Source organism: Drosophila willistoni, chromosome 3R, assembly GCF_018902025.1.
Source record: "Drosophila willistoni isolate 14030-0811.24 chromosome 3R, UCI_dwil_1.1, whole genome shotgun sequence".
NCBI classification, from domain to species: domain Eukaryota; kingdom Metazoa; phylum Arthropoda; class Insecta; order Diptera; family Drosophilidae; genus Drosophila; species Drosophila willistoni.
Window position 1 is genome coordinate 23,422,143 of NC_061086.1, and position 21,034 is coordinate 23,443,176.

Consider the following 21,034-nt stretch of genomic DNA (forward strand, 5'->3'; position numbering starts at 1 on the left):
CAACTAAACAAAATATTTTCGATTTATCATTGCGTGCATTTGTCGTTGTCGAATGTCTTCCATTCCGATTGAGTTGTTGTTTCTTGTTGCTTGTTGCTACTGCTGCTGTTTGATTGCCTTTGGCCTTGTGATTTATTTGCCCAAGAAAGTATGCTACATATTGTATTTGGCCCAAAAAACCAAAATAAAAAAAAAACGAAATAATTATTATTGGATTGAAGTCAATTTGATGGCAAAATGCCGATGCTGATGCTGATGCTGATGCTGATCAGCGGCACAAGCCAAAAGGAAATTAAACTGATGAAATAAACAGGAGCGAAACATGCATTTTTATACCACTAACCTGCCATTATTTTCGATATATCTAAAAATAATTAAGTCAATTAAAGTAAAATATATTATATTAGAAAAAGATTTGTTCGCAGATCAAGGGTTAAATGATTGATATGATTGCTTTACTTTTGTTGTCTTTTAACGTAGAGTTGCGTTTCGGTCCTGGTCTCAGTTTAATCGGTCATGTCTGCCCATCGTGACCTAAACCATCTAATCTCAGTGTAATGCAGAACCAAAACGGCTTTCACTAATAAGCTCTATGTCAATCACAGGGACCAATCGCCCCTTTGGTTCAGCCCAGTTGACCTATCAAAATGTCCAATTGATTTGTGGGTTTTAGCTAAAATGTAGCCTTTGAATTCTACGTTTGACTTTTTGTGCTCTCTACTCAGATTGACGGGGTGAATTTGAAATTTGTAACTGCAGTTGGCATAAAGGAGGGGGAAAACCCTAAAATAAAACGATGTTTTGATACATATATGTATGCCAGGGTAATTGACTTTCTAGAAAATAATTTTGGTAATTTATGTAGAAAGAATTAAGCAAGAGATTGAGCGGGGTGGGCTATAAATTCAATTTTCTTATCTCACGCTAAAAGTGCTGGGCTGAGTTCTTAATGACTTCCGATTTTCGCAACAAAAGCTAAATATAAAGAAACAGCTTTCACTTTTTTTCACCGTTTTACGTTTGCCCAACACGTGCTTGTGCAATGATTCCAAGTTCAGAGTTCAAGTTCATGTGTCCTGTGGCCTATTAAGCCACATAGTACAGACAGACAACACTCAACTCGAGGCGGCTTCTTCCAGCAGCGTTCGTCCGCTCAAAATTCAATCTCATTTTTATGAGCCAAGAGAAACGTGACAAGGCGCCGACTGTCACCATGAAGTGACAGAACCAGTCAGCGGATGGCCTGGCTGGTTGTCTGTCGGTCTGAACTTGTCCTGAATGTTGCCAAGTGTCTGGAGCGTAAAGCCATTTAAATATGCAAATTTAGTTTCCCAAAATGAACTTTAACTCCTTCAGTGCCAGAATGGTGATGCGGCTGTCAGTGCCAAAGTTTTGCACGCTAATTTGCATGTTTCACTTGGCGGCTTTGTCTTTGCCATGTTTGAGATGTGGGATGTTCCTTCTAACTGCTTGGTAATTGCGTTTATCGCTTGACGGATAAATCCTTTTGGCTGGCTTGTTTCCCCCACTTCCATTTCCATAAGAACAGGCGTAGTTAGAGTCAAGTAATGCGTGCGTAATTATTAAATAATATTTAAGGATTACAAGTTATGAACCCAGAAAACGTCATTTTGCCAATTTACTTTGATTGATGGGGACAGGATAAACAAAACTTTTTGTTTAGCTTTGCGTTCGCCTTTGCTTTTGCTTTTGCTTTAGCCATTTTCCTTGAGTAAGCAGGAGCAAAGATTTGCCAATTTCATTGATGGGCTAACAAAATGGCCAAGGTTATGCTATTGATGTTATGCTTTGGCTGTTATGTTGATTTGTTTTACTATACAAGAAGGCAGTCGTATCCTACCCCTCTATCTTTTATTTTACTCCACCATTCACCCATACCCATTACCCACATTGCTTATACTTGTCGCTTGCAAGTAATTTGAATAATTTTCTGAAGAAGTGCAAAATTTGCATATGAAATCTGCAATTTTGCATGCAACCCGTTAGTAGATGGATGTATGCAAGAGTTTTTCCACATATTTTGTGCAACGGCAGCTGCAGTGACTCAAATTGTATACAGCGGGCATCATGGGCGTAGTCCAGATCAGGTGAGAACGAATTCTCCTAAGATTTTAAATATCCTTAATATTTAATCGAACCATTACAGATTTCAAAATTTTATAGACACAAACAGTTTAGTTTCAGTTGAAGGAGTAACAATTTAACATACATTTTTATCCCCTTGCTTTCTCCCACCATGTCGTAATGGCAAAGAGTAAAAAGCACAGGATCTGCTCCTGGAGTAGGATATGCTTTTAACTTGTCTATGCAAATGCAAATGTTTGTACGCAATCGAGGAATAAACAAATGCTCACTATGCCATATGTAAGTGTATGTGTGTGTGTGTATGTTTGTGTTTGTTGTCTCTCTTTGTGTATGTGTGTGTGTGTGCCCTTGTAGATGTTCGCTTTTGGAAAAGTTTTCGCTTGTGTGAATTATGGGCGAAAGAAAATTAAGAAAAGTTTTCTGTTTTTTTTTTTTGTTTTTGTTTTTTATATTTTATAATTGATGTCATGCATTTTTAATACGACTTCCAACCTGATTTCCATTTCCATTGTTCACTTGCTTCCATCTATTCATCGGTTAAGCCAGTGCGTCGGAACACAAAATTTTTCATTTACTCAGTGCAAATGCGTTTTAATACCCTATTTCAAAAGAAACTCGATGGGTATATTAAGGATGCCAAAGATAGACACCTGGAGTTTTTTATGGGAGTAAACAGAAATGTTTCTTCTATGTGTTAGTCCTTTAGTCCATTTGAAGTGCTTGTAGCTGAAATTGTTTAATATTTACATAAGACTCTTTAATTACATGTACTAACAAAAACTATAACTTAAACTGCTTTCTATTAAATCGCTTCTTCCAATAACAGGCCAACTCCGCTCTCCAAGGCTAACAGGATATCATTAAGTCGCTTCTTCATTTAAAAATCGTTTTTTTGTTGATTCTTTCCATTTAATGAAAGCTTTTAACTTTTTCTTTTTATTAATTATTTCTACCATATTAAGTTGAAAAATTTTTTTTTCACACTCTTTTCAAAAATGCAATGCTCAAAAAGTTCTAAAGGTTACCGGGGTATGCCAGTCAACTGTTTATGTCCATGTATGTATGTGTGTACGTGTCAGAGAGTGTGTGTGTGTGTGTGCGTTGTTGGTGCGTGTGTCTATGTGGGTGTAGGTGAAAGGCACTCGCACAATTTAAGCCCCAAAGTATTTAATTTTGAAAGTTTGTTTAACAACTTTTTAAATAGCAAACGACTTGCGAGCTTGTAGACAAGCGTTTCAATGTCACAATTTTGGCAGACAATTTGCGAATATGAGAATACATAACTATATACTGTACATACATATACATATACATAAATGCCCCTTTCAAATAGCTATCACAGTTCTGAACTTTATTGTGCGGCTTTAAAAAATTTCACAGAATTTACTGAAACCAAATATGTGTAATACCTTATCTCAAAGGCAGACATAAGCAATCATTACTGAGATATTTCGGAGTAAAAATAATATAATACATAAATTTAGGTAAATGTATCCTTAATATGCAATTATTTAGAATGTAAATCAATTTATAGGGAACTCATTTAATGAATGTCTTTTTGCATTTAAATTCATTAAATAATATAATAATGATAATATTTATTTAATACTGGGATACTAGGTGAATCCACTGAAACTGGAAACGCCAGCATCCGAAAAAGGCAATGCAATTCCAATTAAAGCACCTGCTCTCTGTTTTTCTGTGTTCTCAGTACCAGCAAATAATGGAGAAGAGTGGGAATTAAAGCAGAATCTCAATTTCGGTCTCCCCATTTCTCGCTCAATCGCTATTTTTTACTCCCACACACAAGAATGTTCTCACATAACATATGCTAGAGAGCGTAATTTCAAATAAGAAAGAGAGAGTGAGATCAGTGCAGGGAGCAAGCGATTCTTCGTATAAAAGAGGCAGAATGAGATAGAGCGACAGTGGAGCTTAGCAAGAGAGTAATGCTCGCTCTTCATCTATCCGTCTTCGCTGGCACAGAGGGTATAAAAGAAACTGCAGCTGAGAGGGCATATCAGATGTTATGGCTGCACACTATCCAGTTCCAATTAAGTAATATCAACTCAGTGTCTGATCGCATGGATACTTGGTAAGTAAATAACAATTATTCTAATATTTCTATTATTCTTTGATTATTATCTTCTTTTATTTACAATGTCTTGCAGAGCTATTTTGTTTTAGTAAATTGTGAGTTGCACCTCACTATTTAAGAGTTTTTTCTCAAAGCTTGATACACATCAGATGATGGATAAACAGTTACATGTGTATAATTTTTATATTAGATTTTAATTGCATTGTTGGCACCCTATTGAGCTCAATAAATTGTAACTAAACTGGACAACATATAAGCGGCGCGAGGCAGAGATAAGTAAATAACTAAAGATATTAATTGATTTTACTTACATCCATTTATTTCTAGATCTAATACTGTTCACAATTAATCTAATTTAAAGAACGCAGATCCTTCAGCAACAAAAGCTTAAAAATAAATTATGAACCACAAGTTGAATATCAATTACTGATTATAGTTATACAGAGTTATCATTACACAAAATAAACATTTTCATTGCCATTCTTCATAAGTAATTTCTGATTGAACATTAGGTAAAATTGTTTTGTTGATATAAAAAGAGACATTTTAAGGTTCGTTTCGACTCATCTGACGTAATATGTATTATAAAGATGTGTTTTAATTAGATATTTAAAAGAAGATGCCAATTTTAAAATAATTAAGTGAGGAAAGTTTGAAAGGAAGTGTAATGGAAAATAATATCTCCATCTTTTTATTTCTAATGTTAATATAGGATGGCGCCAATTCGAGTGAGATTCGGTCCTGGCTAAAACTGTGCTACCCGGCAAATATAACAGTTTTACGCCTGCGCTATGATGGCAAACATTTTTGGCGCCAACCTGTCAGCTGTGAATAGAAAATGCCGAACTCAGATGCCTCCCATATCCATACTTCTGTGTGTGTGTGGGTGAGTGTAAGGATACAAATGCATACTGTTATATATGCATTGGTGTGTGTGCTTGTATGTGTCTCAATGTACGTGTGCTGGCGATGGTAGCTTCTTGCAAGCAGAGCTGCCATCATCGTCCTCGTGTTTGGCGCGCCTCCGTTTAAGGTTCTTTCATGGCAGCGAATGTTTGGTTTCGTCATTCAGTGCCCAAGCACGAACGCGAACACCGACATCGTTGTCGCCTGTCGTCCGCTAGGAGACTAAGTCCTTTTTGGCCACTGAGGCTTGTGTGTTTTCTGAGGCATCTCGTTGGCGCCGCGTCTCTTTAGTGGTAATCTGAACGCGTTGGTCTTTGGGTCGCTGCTGGCTAAATTCAAATGAATTTTTGTGAATGAATTTCCTGTGAATGGATGAGTGAAATCAAAGTTTTTGCGAATGAAATTATTTTCAAAAATTATAAATTTAATTTCTAAAAAAAAAGTGAATAATTACAAAAGTAAATGTGAATAATTATTACTTTGCAAATATTTTCAATTTGACTTCAGTTAATTGAAAAAATAAACCAATTAAAAAACACTTCGTTTGATCAACATATTCGATAATTTATATGAATCATGTATATCGCCCGAGTGAAATTCAATTTGAAACAAAATGCCAGGGAAATAAAAAATTAAAGAAGACATCCTGTAGGCTGCAGTCTGCCAGAGCACAGGCTTTAAGTACAACAAACAAGAACAACTAACCACAAAAAAAAAAAATTCAACCTGAAATTGCACTCAACAGGAGCAACAATCACAACAACAACAACAACAACATCAACAAGGATAAGGTGTGTGTTCATGAGGAGGGGGCAAAAAATAAGAAAAACTTTAAGCTCTTATCATGATAAATATTTGAAAGGTTTGTGTAAGTCAAGTAAAGTCTTATCCAAATTAAAATCCTTCAGGGCAAAAATGATTTTAATAAAATAAAAACATGTCAAACATGGCAAAATCGAATAAATTGGCCCAATACCGACCAAGCAGCACAGTCTTTAGGCCTTTTAAGCCAAATAACTAATAGAGAAGTTGCCAACAATTTTTATTTCTGTTTGCGAACTCTTTATTGATGGGATAACAAATTAGTTGGCTAAGACAAACAAGCCGCAAATATATAAAAAAATAAAAACAAAAAACAACTGTATATATGACCCTTTTTTTTTGCTTTGCCTTTTATATTACGACTACCCAGCGGGGTAACAAAACCAAGACCCAAAACATTATTCGCTTAGTTCCGTCATTTGAATGTAAAATAGAGGAGAAATTTTTGGTTTGGGGGGTGCCAAAACGGCAAAATCAAGACCAAACGACGCTGACAACAAGAATATTTAGGTTAATCATACGCCATGTTGCCTCACCGCCAACGCCATCATTGCGTCTTTTGCATAAATTAGTAAGTTTACATTCTTCTTTTTTTGTTTTTTGTTGTGTTTTTTGACCAAAATTAAAAGAAAATAAAGTAAAACACTCATTCGAAGTTGCTATACACTACACTTTATATAGATTTAAGTAGATTTCAGCGATTAAGCCTAATTATTACTTAAAATATATATCTCAAGTAAAGTTGTCGTTCACTATACTGAAAAGAGAAAGCAGATGAGGGTGATTATCCCAATTAAAACATAAAGCTTAATAGTTAATGGTTGCAATTTTCTTTCCAAATTAACCTAATAAAGTCTTTTAAACGCAGGTTTATTTATTATAAACATTATTCTTTCTGGTAAATTGAATTTATAGCTTATATATTTACTTTTATTGATATAGACAAAATGATTGCTGTCTTTTACTGATCCAGTTAGGTAAAGAAATAAAGATAAAGCTAAGAATGCAAACTGTCGTTCGTCTTGTAATCGCAAATGTTTTCTGCTGAGCATTTAAAAGTTAGTGTAAAAGTTTTCATTTTCTTATGGGGAAACAACATCTTTTGAAGCAAAAACAAGCAAATAATCAGAACATAAGAAGCGGGACCAGGTTCCTAGCAGGTAAACTGCTTCAGGTCCTTGTAGTTGTAGTTGTATTTGTTATCGCCCTCGTCCTCTTCAGCAGCGTCTTTGTCAGCAGCACTCAGACCACCCTGTGCTTGCCATATAAATCAATTTTAATTTAATCACTTTATCGTTCTAATAAATCATGCGCCTGGCCCAGGACTTGCCAGCTTGCTTGATTGTTATTAACAGTAAAGAAAACACGATGAAAAAAAAAAAATGCACAACAAAAATGAAAGGAAAACCAAATTGTAAAACAAAAAAGAAAACAAAATTTAAATACTTAGAAAATTTTAGCGGCAACTGAGGCGACGTTTTTAGCCTGATGATGATTACGATGACGATGGAAAACAAAAGAAGACAAAACAAAAAAAAAAAAAAACTTTCTTCATTAAAATTTTTAATGACTTTCCTCTCTATTTGCGCAAGGTAATGAAAGTCAACAGCTCCACACTATGTTTATGTGCATTTTGTATACACAAACACAACTTTTTCCATTCACCCCTCCAACCCCCGCCCCGGATGCAAATTCAATTTTTTTGTGTTGTCAGGCCCTTCGACTTTTTTCACTCACTTTCAGTACGCGAAAGTGCGACATTTTATTTTTAAAAAGTCCCTTCTCCCAGGCATTTGCTGCAACTGTCATTTGGTACAATTTTTAGTTTTGCCAGTGGGTGTAATTTAATTACTTTTATAATTGCACTTTTTACGGAAAAACTTGGTTATTCTTTTTGTTATCAAATCATTACTATTTGTGGTTTCTAATCAGCTGGATCATTGTCTAAATTTTCAAGTGGGGAATTAAAAAGCGTTTGAAATTCTGTTTTGTTAACGCAGTTATTAAGAGGTATAAGTTGATAATTATTTCTAACTACTAACTACTTTATAGTTTTAAATGGGGTACAGCTAAGAAAGACTTAAATATTTTCATGTGCAATTAGTATTATAAGTATAAGTTCATATATATTTCCTATTGTAGGGAGTAAACTGTATTTTCCATGGAAATACTTAGGCTAATTACAAACCATTTTCAAATCAACTGTAATCAACTGTAAAGGAAATGTTTTCCTTTCTGGTGTTTACTCAAAATAGTTATGGTTTTCAGCATTTGACAGTAGGTACCTGTGATATTTCTGGCATAATATTATCTTAATTAATACAAACAAATTGCAAGCCACTGAGCAAGGGTAAATTCCTTTGAATAGGCATAGTTAATTAAGATATTTGTGTACCAAATGCCACAAGTTCTCATATTCTGAACGGCAAGTGTTTGTTTCTGCCACATATTGATTTTATAATTATAAGGCAGACAAATTCCAGTCAATTAAATCAATTTAACAAAAGAAAATTCTCTCTATTACCTCTTACCTATCCTACATACCTACATATATAATTATGTATGTGACTCATGACCTAAGCCAAGATATTGTTTCTTATCTGAATAGCAAAAAAGCCTTCTAGCTCCTAACACACTAATAGATTAGCAATTAAATGCCATGCACCATTAACGGGTAATAATAAGCAAGGCCAGGGGGTGATTCCTTTTGCGTACACACGATTATATGTCTTTGGAGCTCTGTCTCTCTCTCTCTGTCTTTGTGTGTGTGTGTATGTGGTTTATGGCACGCCCCCTGCCATGTGTTGACTATTAACATACATACATTACGCACAATGACAATATCGCACACACACACACACACACACATGAGGGGAGGGGGAGATGAGGAAAGCTGAAAGCTCGCTAAACTATTTATTTGCATATAAATATTTCAACGTAGAGAGAAGATAGAAGAAGCCGCTTTACTTACATACAAACACACACACATACATATATACATACATACTTAGATATGTGTGCATGTGGTGGGCATATAACGGTACTTGTGTATTGAAATGGGCTTGTGGTTGCTGCTAGGAGACGGCAGGAAGCAAAGCAAGAAGTGCTCGCCAAGCATTGCATAGGTAAAACAAAACTGTTCCTTCTATAGCATTGTAATTGAAATAGTTTTCCCAACTGTGGGTGTGTGTGTGTGTGGGTGAGAGTGTATGTATGTGGGGTGCTTTGTGTGTTTGTTTGTATACAGGGGGCGACATGTTTTTCAATAAAACAAAAGGAAATCCATTTGCCACAGTGAAATTGTTTACGCACTCTCATGCCCAAATAGGAGCAAAAGCAATAGCAACAATGGCATAGGCCATACCAGGCAATAGGCCAGCCGGCCATATATACCATATGAATATATCCAAAAATCAACGAGAAAGGCTTACTCACACTTTAGTTTCTGTTTTTTGTTTTCTTTGCCCTCATTTGCCACTCTCCTCACACACTCACACACATAACGTAACAAAACACACATTGGAACCATTTTACCATTTTTCCAACATTTGTTTGCAATTTATTTTTGCCGCATTTTCTTTATTGTTTTTAATGGCAAATGCGCTTTCATTTTACCCCAACGGAAAAACACATTGTAAGGACACATATTTCACATTTCACATTCATCGATACTGAAACTCTCATGTACATGTTTGTTATTGTTCATTCAATCATTAGAAATAGAAACAGGAGTAGAGTGGAGTGAGAATGCAATATATTAAACGGAAAACTCTAATGAGAGAATAGGGAAAATGGGGAAAAGCTGGGGGTACGCTGGTTCCATCGACAACCGAAAGTTGGGCCACATCAGGACACCAGCTTTCAAGTACTTACTGACATGATGTGCATTACATTTTATGACTCTGGGACGGTCATAAAGCAGAGCAAGTGCAATTATCAACAAGAGCAGCAACAACTGGCAACATGAACGGGCCAACACCACAACAACAGGCCAACAACTGTGGCAGCAATCTGCAACAATGTTCAAGTGGCAAAGCACTTAAATAGTTTTCACACATTAGCGCACACACTTGAAAAGTTTGCACAATGACTAAAGATTTCGATTAAGAACAAAAGAATATTCTCAAAACAAAATGATCTAAAATGTTTCTTTGTAATTTTGAAGATTAGATACACAAATTACTACATATGTACATATAAGAAAATGTTACATCTTAAAAGGACATTTCGTTAGCTTTGATTTGGTAACATGCTCTTATAGCCTTTTCAATTGCTTTTAGCTATTTTGAAATAGAATGCACACCAATCAAAAAAACAAGTATTAAAATTTAGCATAGAAAAAAAGTTTTGATAAAAATCACAAAAATAATCGTCTTTAAATCTCTCCCAAAAAATAATAATAAATATTCATTAATAATGTATGAATTTATTTTATACACACATATATATATATAGATAGATATATATCTCAACCTATGAAATGCCAGAGTTTTAAATAATTAGATAATTCGCAGACTTAAAAGCACTTGGTAACCAAATTTCGTTAAATACGTTTCGTTAAATGAGTTTTGTAGATTATTTGTCATTTTGGATGATTTATGATTTTAAATTTAGCTAAATTAGCGTGAAATCTAGATTTTAAGACCACAATTATAATCGGGATTCGTTTTTTTTGGGTGGTTGAGCTTTTCAAAATCCATAAATGGGATAACAAATGGGAGACCGGGTCAATAAAAGGAGTTAAATAAGGATTTTGTATACCATTTGGACTTGTTGGACAAACAAAACAACACATACTTATGTAGATTTATTTATTCTTTATATTAAATCATTATTAAGATAATTGATAAAGTCAATATACATACAACTTCTTATCTTCTTAGTCTCATTGTGGGAATAAAAGAAGAGAAACTGAAAATACTTGACTTTATACAAGAATTTTTGGTATTTAGATTTTATAGAATTTTTGCAATTGCTATATATAATGTTGTAATCGGCTAATTCAGTTTGAGAACTAATTTCCTGCACTTTGCTTTTGGCTTATGCTCATAAATTATTAGCAATGCCCCTGAAAATATGCAATGCCAAAAATGTTGAAACTTTTGCAATGTGTCCGCAACACATTAATCTTAAGGCTTGTTGTTTTTTTTTTCTTTCATAGAAGCTTAAGGCCTTCGCAGTGGGCGTAACCCCGCCCTTCTACGCATATATGTATATGCGTATGCCATGAATTTGGGATTTTTGAAAGGTCGTCGTTGTTGTTGCTGCTTTTGGAGTCGTCCCGTCTCAATGGCGTCGGCTCACTTGTAACACTAATGAAAATTCCAATGAGCTGTCAGCCACAACTGGCAACGTCAGTGGCCTTGGCATACTGCCAGTAAATTGTGTCCGAATGGTCATAATTTGGCCAACGACAAACACAACACAATGAAAACGCAGGCAAACAGAAAAGAAAACTTCCACGAACTTGAAAATCAAACAAGACTGCAAATATGTAACTGGCTATAGAACTAAGGCTACCTCTTTCCTTTTCTTTTTTTCTTGCCTTTACTCTTTCAAGTGGAAACAAAATATTGTCTTTGGCTGCAGTCGAAGTATGTGAGTGTGTGTGTGTCTCTGTCTGTGTGTGTGTGGTGGCACTTTACGAATTGCTTTGGAACTCGTGTGTAGTCTAAAGGGTCGTTTTGTTAATAACTTATGACAGGTTGCTTTGTTGGCCAAAACAAAACTGGTAGGTAAGTAGTTTGGTAGCCGAGACAGGTTGCTCATAGCGCTGGAAATGATTAATGTAAAAGTTTTATGTAGCTTCGGGCATTTAGCCAAAAGTAAGGAAAACGGGCTCTGGTGACAGATGAAGGCTAACCCCGATATTGATCACATGTAAAGTGATTAGCTTGTCGAAACTGACAAACTAAATGGCAAGAGACAATGAATTGAAAATCTCTTTCTAAGAAATTGCAACATTTAAATTCCCCTTAAGCACCGATCGTTAGGCATGAAATTGTCCCTTCATTGGTCTCACTTAATTCCCAACACGTGCCATCTTTTGAGAACTTTATCCAGCGTAGACAAGTTGGACCCAACTTGGCTACGAATATACATACATATATATATTTTGTAAAGTTTCGTTGTTCCGCGAAGGGGGCTTAAAAATTTCAGGCGCGTCACTTCAATTGCGCTAATTGACTTTCGGTATTTTTTCTTTTTTTTTTGTTCTTCTTTTTCTTGTCGCCCAATCAACTTTTTGGCGCCCACGTTTTTCAGCCAACAGGCTGGCTACAAAAGTACAACAAAAAATTAACTGGCAATAATCGATGAAGTTGTTGGAATGGCCCCTTTGGGGGTGGTTGGCTTTGCAAAAATCCAATCTTCTCGTGGTCACAAAATATTTGAAAAAAAATAAATAATAAAGAATGTTTTTTGTTGGAGTGGGCTGATGAGCAACCAGCAAGCAGAACGAAGTGAAAATTAAATGAAAATCATAATAAATTTGACAAAAAATTTACGAAAATTGGCTGGGCTGGTAGGGATGGAAACACTTTGTGAGCAGCAAATGGAAAACTTTTTCTGAATTTTGGAAAATTGAAAATAATGAATGAGACATATACATAAACACCCCGCACACCGTAACCACCCCGCCCCTCTTTTTTTTTGCTGTATTGTGCAAAGTTTCAGTCGCGTTTTAGCCAGCAGCTAAAACGTAAAACGCTCAAAATTACAGCCACAAATAAAATTTGCAGGAAACTCCGTGCTTGGCCTACGAGTGATATTCTCAAGGCATCCTTCCCCCAATGTTTCTTTCACTTTGCTCCTTGTCCTTATCAACGGGAGCCCTTGCGGGCAAAGCGACAGATTTGAATGACAATTCGAAGGCGGGCCCCAAGTTGGATGGGATATGAACCTAATGATGATAATAATGATAATACGGCTGCTGATGATGATTATGATAATGATGATGATGATGTTGATGAGATAGATATGCGTATTGCCTCTGCACTTTTATATATATATATGTATATATATTTGTGGGCGTGCCGTCTCGGCATTTAAATTCATTTGCCAAGGCTAGCTCAGGATTCCCACGAGCTCCCCAGAGCACTGAAAATTATGTTCACTTTGCAAATTATAACACCGAAAAATTAAAATAATATTTCTCATGATTGCAAATAGCTCAGCCAAGCAGTTTTTCTTCTTTTTTTTCACTGGGTGGTTTGCTACACCCACAAACATACACACACACACACACACACCTGTATACATTTATTTTTCTAATTTTCACCTTTTTTTGTTGTCTGTATTTTTGTTGCGCCTTTTATGCAGCGTTTGCTCTGCTCTAAGGCAGATTCAAATCTTTCGTTTCTATGGATTTTTAAATACCCTAGAGGAAATGAAATTCTGCTTTTAAATTAGTTTAAATTTTCACGAAAAGTTTTCAATCTTTAATAAATTTTCGTCAAAAAACCAATTCTGTTCACATTATAAGAGTTAATTTTAATAAAACATCAAAATACTTATAAAATTATCCCCCTAACTAATTTTCCTTTATGCCAAGTCTATAACTCAACTAGTTTAATATGTTGATATGAGAAGAAAGTTAAAAGTTTTCCTAGAAACATTCTATAATAGATATTTGGGTCCAATAATCACTATCAATTAGAAATAAATTGCTTTCGTTTGTTTTCTATCGTTTGATAAAAGAGTACTAATATGGTCGGAGAGTCTTTTATTATTTTCACATTCCGCCAAGTTTTAATAAACTGCCTGAGTTGGCAAAATAAAAAAGCAAGCAAAAGTGGGAAATATATAAAAGATTGCCAAAGAATATTGCTTGTGACTGTAAAAAATTTTCATTTTTATTTTCTTTCCACACCTTCTCTCACTACCACCCACCGCTGCAAAAAAGACGAAGAAAAAAAAATGAACAAATGAAAATGAAAATGAGAAATGAAATGATATCTAGTGCGGGAAATTGTGGCCGACTTTTGTGTGAAATTCATTTGCTTCATTCATTTGTGTTGGTGTCTCCCATTTATGTATGTGTGTGTATATCGTTATCACTATATGTATGTATGTATACCTGAACTAATTAAGCTGAAATGGGTTTTTCGCTAGTCTTAAGTTTGCTAAATGTCAATTAGTTTACCCGCGCTTCCGCACTGGCCCAGCTTGACTTGGGCTTCGACTTGGGCTTCCGTGCCAGATTGCCTTTTAATGTTAATTTTGTGACTTAATTAGCCATAAAATTTTGTGCAAGTTTAATCAACTGCAGGCTGCCACTTGCCACCCTCACTACACTGTCTCTCCCACTCTCTCTCTCTTTTTCTCTCTCGTTTTACTGGGTGAATAAGCAAGAAAATGAATTGCATGACTTAGTGTTAACCTATTTTCAGCATGCTAATATGCAGTTGATTAGAATGTCACTCCAAAAGCTTTTCCCATAAAACTACCCAAAACAGAAATCCTGCCAACAAAATGCGATAAATCAAATAGGCAAGGACTCAACTCGACTGTCGGTCAGCTGAAACTGACCACCACCTAAAAATGCATTGCGTGCTGAGGCCAAAAATCCAAAAAAAAAAAAGTAACAGCAAAGAAGCCAAACCACAACGTTGCCTGTTATTCATAATATAAATCATATTAGACCACAACTACAAACCTCAAAGCTAAGTAAAATTGTTTTTGGCTTTTTCGTTTATTGCTGCCACAAGGCAAGAAAGTAAATCATAATATAGATATGAGCATATCATAAAACTATAAGTGACCATTAGAAAGAGTCGATAAGAGACCGTTTCCATTTCCATTTACGTCAATAAAGTCAACCAAAAAGGTTTTTTTTTTGTATTGAGCCAGAAGTAGAGTATAGAAAGTCAGGACAAAAGTATGTGCGACTAAACAGAGAGAAATTTCTCTTAGAACCTGGTACTAAATAAACTAAAGAAATTTTTAAGTCAGCTGAAAGTATTAACATTCTTAGCTAGAATCTTTTTTGTTTATGATTTATATCATATATTTAAAATAGACTTCCCAGTTTTGTTTTTTATTTCATTACCTAAATGGGCATATCCTTCAGAGCTATCCTTTTATTGATCAGAAAATAATCAGATTCAGTTTTGGGATTTCAATATTGTCAGTTTCTTATACACATTTATTTGTTCAATTTCAATCTAAATCCAATGGAATTGCAATTCAAAAAATTTCTAAAAAAAAAAAAACTCTTATATTGTCTAAGGACATTCTTAACATTGGGTAAACAGAATAACAAAAAACAAGCTTCTTATCTTTAGCCAAAGGTTAAGAGTATAGTAAGAGTATTTGCAAGTTTGTTGCCAGTAGATAAATGTCTCTCTTATAGGTTTTTGTCATGTCAATGCTTCAATTTTTGATGAATTTTCTTTCTTTGCTGTCGCTGGTAAGACGTGACTTTTCCATCATTGCTGCAAGTTGTATTGTCTCAATGCCACATTATTGCTGCCTCTGTCGCTGTTGCTGCCTCTGCTGCTGCCACACACGTGCCGAGGGCATTTTGGGGGTAGATAAGTAATTTGTAATCCGCTGACAGAGTTTTTATGTTATTATTATTATATTAGTCGGTCTGAGCACACATATTTTCTTTGTCGGCCATGTGACTAGCATATACTTTCAAAATTATGCAAAAAGAAATGCGCTAAAGATATTCCTTTCACTTTCCAAAAGGGGAAGGAAAATGATACATTTTTAATTTATTGCCCTTTGACATTTATTAGCATTGCGCCAAAGGCCAAAACGAAAGGAGAAAGAAAAAAATAAAAATAAAGTTTTGGCGCCACTAATAAACCATATGCCAAGTCATCACAAAACTAACTTTAAATATGTCCTCGGGGGGGCTTTACGATGGGGGAAAACTCACCAAATGAGTTGCGTGCGTGCGTGTCCTGGAAATAAAAGTGAAGCGAACTGAGTGGAGTCCTTCGTTCACTGAAGCAGAAGATGTTTCCTCCCTTTTTGCCCTTTTTGCTTTTGATGCATAGGGATTAAGATAAAGGGAAGACTATAACAAAAACAACAACAAATCCTTAGTCTTAAAGGAGAAGTCTATCTTTACTGTGTGAGTGTGTATATGTATGTGTGAAATAGAGATTTACACTTCAATGAGATACACAGATAAATGTTGTCGCTAGATTTTCTTAAATAATCAAAAGTTTATTCAACTGAGTAAAAGAAACATTTTAGATTAGTTTAGAAAATATTTTCGACTAGAGAAAGACAACAAAAGAATTTGTCGTGATATCAAAACCTTAAAGTATTCTCTTTCTGGTTTCACACCATTTCCAAAAAGTGATAAGTTTACGTGGTAAAGGATATAAAAAATCGATATTATGAACCTCTATTCAGTTCAGTTCTTGACCAATTCACTATATCGACAAAGAGATGGACATACTTTGAGTTCAATACTAAACTTGTGAGTATATCAAAGGGATTACTGGAATGAAAAGTCTTTCAATTGACGTCAATGATGGCCAAAGCCAGAGTGTGTTTTCCCATATCCTTTTTGATTGTTTTTTTCCTCTCTTATGTGTGTACATACGTCTTGCAATTCGTATTCACATATCTTGTTTTCCACTAACTTCGTTTTACCCGTCCGCCCACTTCACATTTTGTGACAATATTTAATTATTAATCACGACACTTCTCCTGGGAAGCAACACCAAAATGGTAGATGGACCAGAGACAGAGAGTGTGGAGAGAGTGGTGTGCATATGAAATGGTTACACAGAGGTAGAGATAGATGGTGGTGGGGGGGGAGAACATGTCGTATGAGCAATGTGCCACTTAACGTAATGCTTGATGCTCGATTGGCTCGGTGACAGGCGGCAGACGTTGATTGCTGGTCGTTGGCTGTTTGTTACTTTTGTAGTCCATGTTGTTGTTGTTGTTGGTGCTTCTTGTCCAATCATTATTCATTGCGTGACAAGCGCGTTAAATGTGTCCTTGTGTGAGTTGCCAATAAGTTTCAACATGCCAAAGGTATTTCCGCAACAATAACAACTTTAACACGCAAACAGAAGGGAAAACTGACAAAAATGAAAATAATTTGGTGCTGTATCTTTTCTCCCATTCTTTCTCTCTCTTTCTCTTCATTCCTTTTCGTTTTGGGTTGTTTCTTGTGCAAATCGCAACAATACTCAAAGATGTCGAATGTGTCTCTCTTCTACAAATTAATGCCCAGCCATTATCACGGAATCCACTTTTCCCGTTGTCCTTATTTGTCCTTGATTGCCTGGCGATAGGCCGCAGTCGCTTGCACTCCACTTTCCCACCTAACCACTCACCGTTTAAGCATTGTTTCATTTGATTTTGGTTCAGTTTTTTGGTTGGTGTTTATTTTGCTAGATTCCTTGCGTGCCATGACACTCAAAAAGCGGCCCTGCCATCATTTGGTTTAGCTTTGTTCGGTCGGTGTAAATATTTGTGACATAATTAAGCAGCGCTTCGACCTCGATCCTGGCACAGCCCGGTCCGGACCCCCCGGCCCGTGCGTCTCGCCGTCCGGACCGCATTATCAAATCAGAAAAAAGGGACAAGTTGCAAAGCCGAAAATAAACCAAACATTGGGTGCCCAAGCTCTTGCCACGCGCGTGATTAAATTTCATTTGTAGACGAAAGCCATGAACCTGGACGGAGGAGCAAGTATTTACTGTCATTTTAGGGCCTCGCCTCGCTTGGGTTATTCGCTCTATCCCTCTCTTATATCGCTGCCCCTTCCCATTCTTTTTGCTAAGTATGTGTGTGTGTTTGCCGTATTAAGATTGTCAAAGATTTCGATGCCAGTGGGGAACCACTTTCATTTTTTTTCGTTTTTGCTCAACTTGAACCTTTACTTTGCGCTACGTTTACTTAAAAACGCTTTGGGAGCAATTTGGTAGATTTTCGACAGCGATTTATCGCTCGGCTTCTGAGTGGATGCCGCTGATATTGTAAAAGCTAAAAATACAGAAGCAAGTCAACCCCCTAGATAACAGAAGTTCCTTTTTGCATCTAGGTAATTTGAATAGGTAATTCATTCGCAAGCAAGAGGGGAAGAAAAAAGGACGAGACAAGAAAAAAAGGTTCCTTCTTTTTTTTGCGATGCCAATTCAATGATAGTGCATGAAATTAATGGATGTATGAAATGTACTACACAAGATGAGTATATTCTTCTTCAATGTCCTTGTCCCAGCTCCCTCCCACCTCCCAAGGAAAAAAAGAAGGCGAAGTTCGCATAAATTTTGATATTAAGTCCTCCCTTGCCGCATGTTGACAAGGGGGCGTGGCATTAGAAGTGTATCAGTACTATGTACACATTTGATATCATACATTGGCGTAGTCTTAAAGCGGAAAAGGTTACGTATACTTCGATAATTGTAGAGTGAAGAATCAGAGATCAATGCAAATAAAGTTTGTTTTTTTTATAAAAAAATGCATCTAGATTAAGTTGAAAGTTTAATTTTAGTTGAAAAATAGACTTATATTTTAGAAATGAAATACTTATTTAGAGAGAAATGCCTTAATGAATAATTTTCAACACTTTTTTGTTTACTTGTATTTTGTTTTTAAGTATTTCTAATAGTAATTGGAATAAAATATGAATTGTAAACCAAAAATTCGAAATATAATGAAGGAAAATATTACATTGAAAATGGAAAAGTGAAAAACTTTAGAGGCATTTAGTTGCCATTTACTTGCTACGCCTCTGACATCGTGATAGGTACTTTATAGGGCCGTTAAAAATATATTGCCTACTTAAGTGGGCTGCAGATAGTTGACAGTTTGGCGAAGTGTTCTAAGAGAAAAATTTTAATAATTCAGCAGTCAAGCAGACAAGCAAAATCGCTTCATAGTAATTACGTTTCGCATAAAAATTCAATAGAAGAGAGACTATGGTCTATAGTCAATTCAGTCAGTTGGCAGTCGTTGACAGTTTACATTTAAATTCAAAGACTGTTATTGCAGCTGTCGCTAATGCTGTTGGCCCCAGCATAGAGATAGAGACAGATACGAGTGCTACAGCATGTTTCCCTATTCTGCCACTGCTCCTCCCAACCTACACATGCCACTTCCAAGCCCGGGGCACACATGGCCATTCGATATGCGAATCTCTTGTTGAATCTACAATGTAATGTTTAAATTTTGTTGAGATTTTTTTACTCTGCATTTGGCCGGCAATGGAATCAATTTCACTTGTGAAACAGTAAGTGAACTTTGATTACATTTGATCGAATTAATTTCGAACCGAAATGATAGAAACGAAATGGATAAAATTGAACTTTGTCTGGCGAATTGATGAGACATCAATTTAGCCATTCTGTCTGTCTTTCTCTCACACTTATCAAATTGCTAATCACGCACTATTTAGTCTGTGTTTTTCTAAGAATTCTTCTGGCCCTTTTTTCCTTTCTTTGAAGTTAACACGAAGTTAGCAAAGTTGTAAATACCCCGAACAACATGAGTTTGGCCAACAATCAGCGCTTCAATACTGAACCATTTTTGCTTAACTTTCATGAGGCCATTCAATGACTTAACCATTTCCATTTCGGGGCCCAGGCAGGCAGGCAGGCCTTTTGCCTGGCATAAAAAGGATTCGACCAACAAAAAAAGGGTTTACCGTTCATACAAATTGTTGGGCCACGATTGGAGCCATTTGCATAGAGACAGACTTTTGGCTTTGGGCCAGACGACCTTAAAGGCAGCTTCAATTAAATTTCTGGTAACCCACCCCCAAACTGAAACTAACATTCTCTTCTCCCCTCCTACATTTCCAGCTTCATATGAATTTGGCCTTTTTTTTAAGGGTTTTGGTTTGGTGTTTTCTCTTTTGCGTTTGGTTTTACCTTTATTTTTTTTATGTGTGACCCCACTAGCTTGCCTACAAAGGGAGGCAACACTTGGCTTATATTTTGACTTACTGCACATTCAACAGCCAACATCAACATGGTGATGCTCATCAAGGCTGAAAGTAAGTAAAAAAAATGTGCCCGCAAAAAAACTGACTCACAAAGTAAACCTAAGACGTTGCAAACACAAAACATAACGGCAAAAGGAAATAGAGGGGGGGTCAGATAAGCCTGACTGGCAGGAAAATTTATGGCATGCCGGAAATGAGCAGCAAAAATGTGGCAAAAGCAACATTACCCAGCCACAACAGTCAATTGGTTATAGCCGCGGCGGCAACTGAATCTGGCAGGTGATAATCACGTATGTATGTATGTATGTATTTATGTATGCTGCAAACAAATGACCCAACCAGCCAAGCAGCCAGCCAACCAAACATGGGTCTAAGAAAAAGCAAACAAATGAAAGCTAAATTGATGTGGAAAACAGAGGAAAGGAGACTTTAAAAGCCTACTACTATTGCCGACTGAACCACAATTCATTTTGGGCCAAATTAACACTGCCCTCCAGCTGAGTGAAAGGACTAAATGGGTCTAAACAAGCCATGACTTTGCCCATGACCCAACTCAACTCAACTCCAGGCAACTCAATGTATGCAGAGACCCAATCCCAATCCCAATTGCCATTCATTCAATTTCAATCGCTGCGTTTCTCACTCGACTGGCTATGAGAGAAACGTGAGTCGAATGTTTTTCCAAAAATTGTTATTTGTTTTGGTTTGCCTTTAAAAATCAAGATTTTGCTATTGAAGCTTGATCATAAGTTGAGTATAAATAATTACATAGATGTATATAGATCAAACTAGAAATGAATTAATTGGAATTGGAAATAGCCATAGTAATAGATAATATTTCTGTGGGAACCTTATCAGATCTCTTTGAGATGAACCTCATTTATTTGCCCTAAATAAAGAGCTTAGCAATCAGCTCACTCAGTGTCCTCTGTTCCAGTCACACCTTTCTCTCTCGCTCTTTCTCTCTCCATCTCCCTCTTCACTTACACAGCTCTTGAATAATATGTTGCAGAGTTCTTGTTACTTGGGACTTCCTTTTGGGGCCCGGTGTAAACTGTGTTGACAAAGGGCAGGCAACTACCCAACTCGGGCCAACCTGTCCAAGTGTTTTGGTCGCACGCTTGACTTCCTGGCACTTGAAATGTAATTTAATTTGTTTATTTGTGTGGCATCTCCATTGC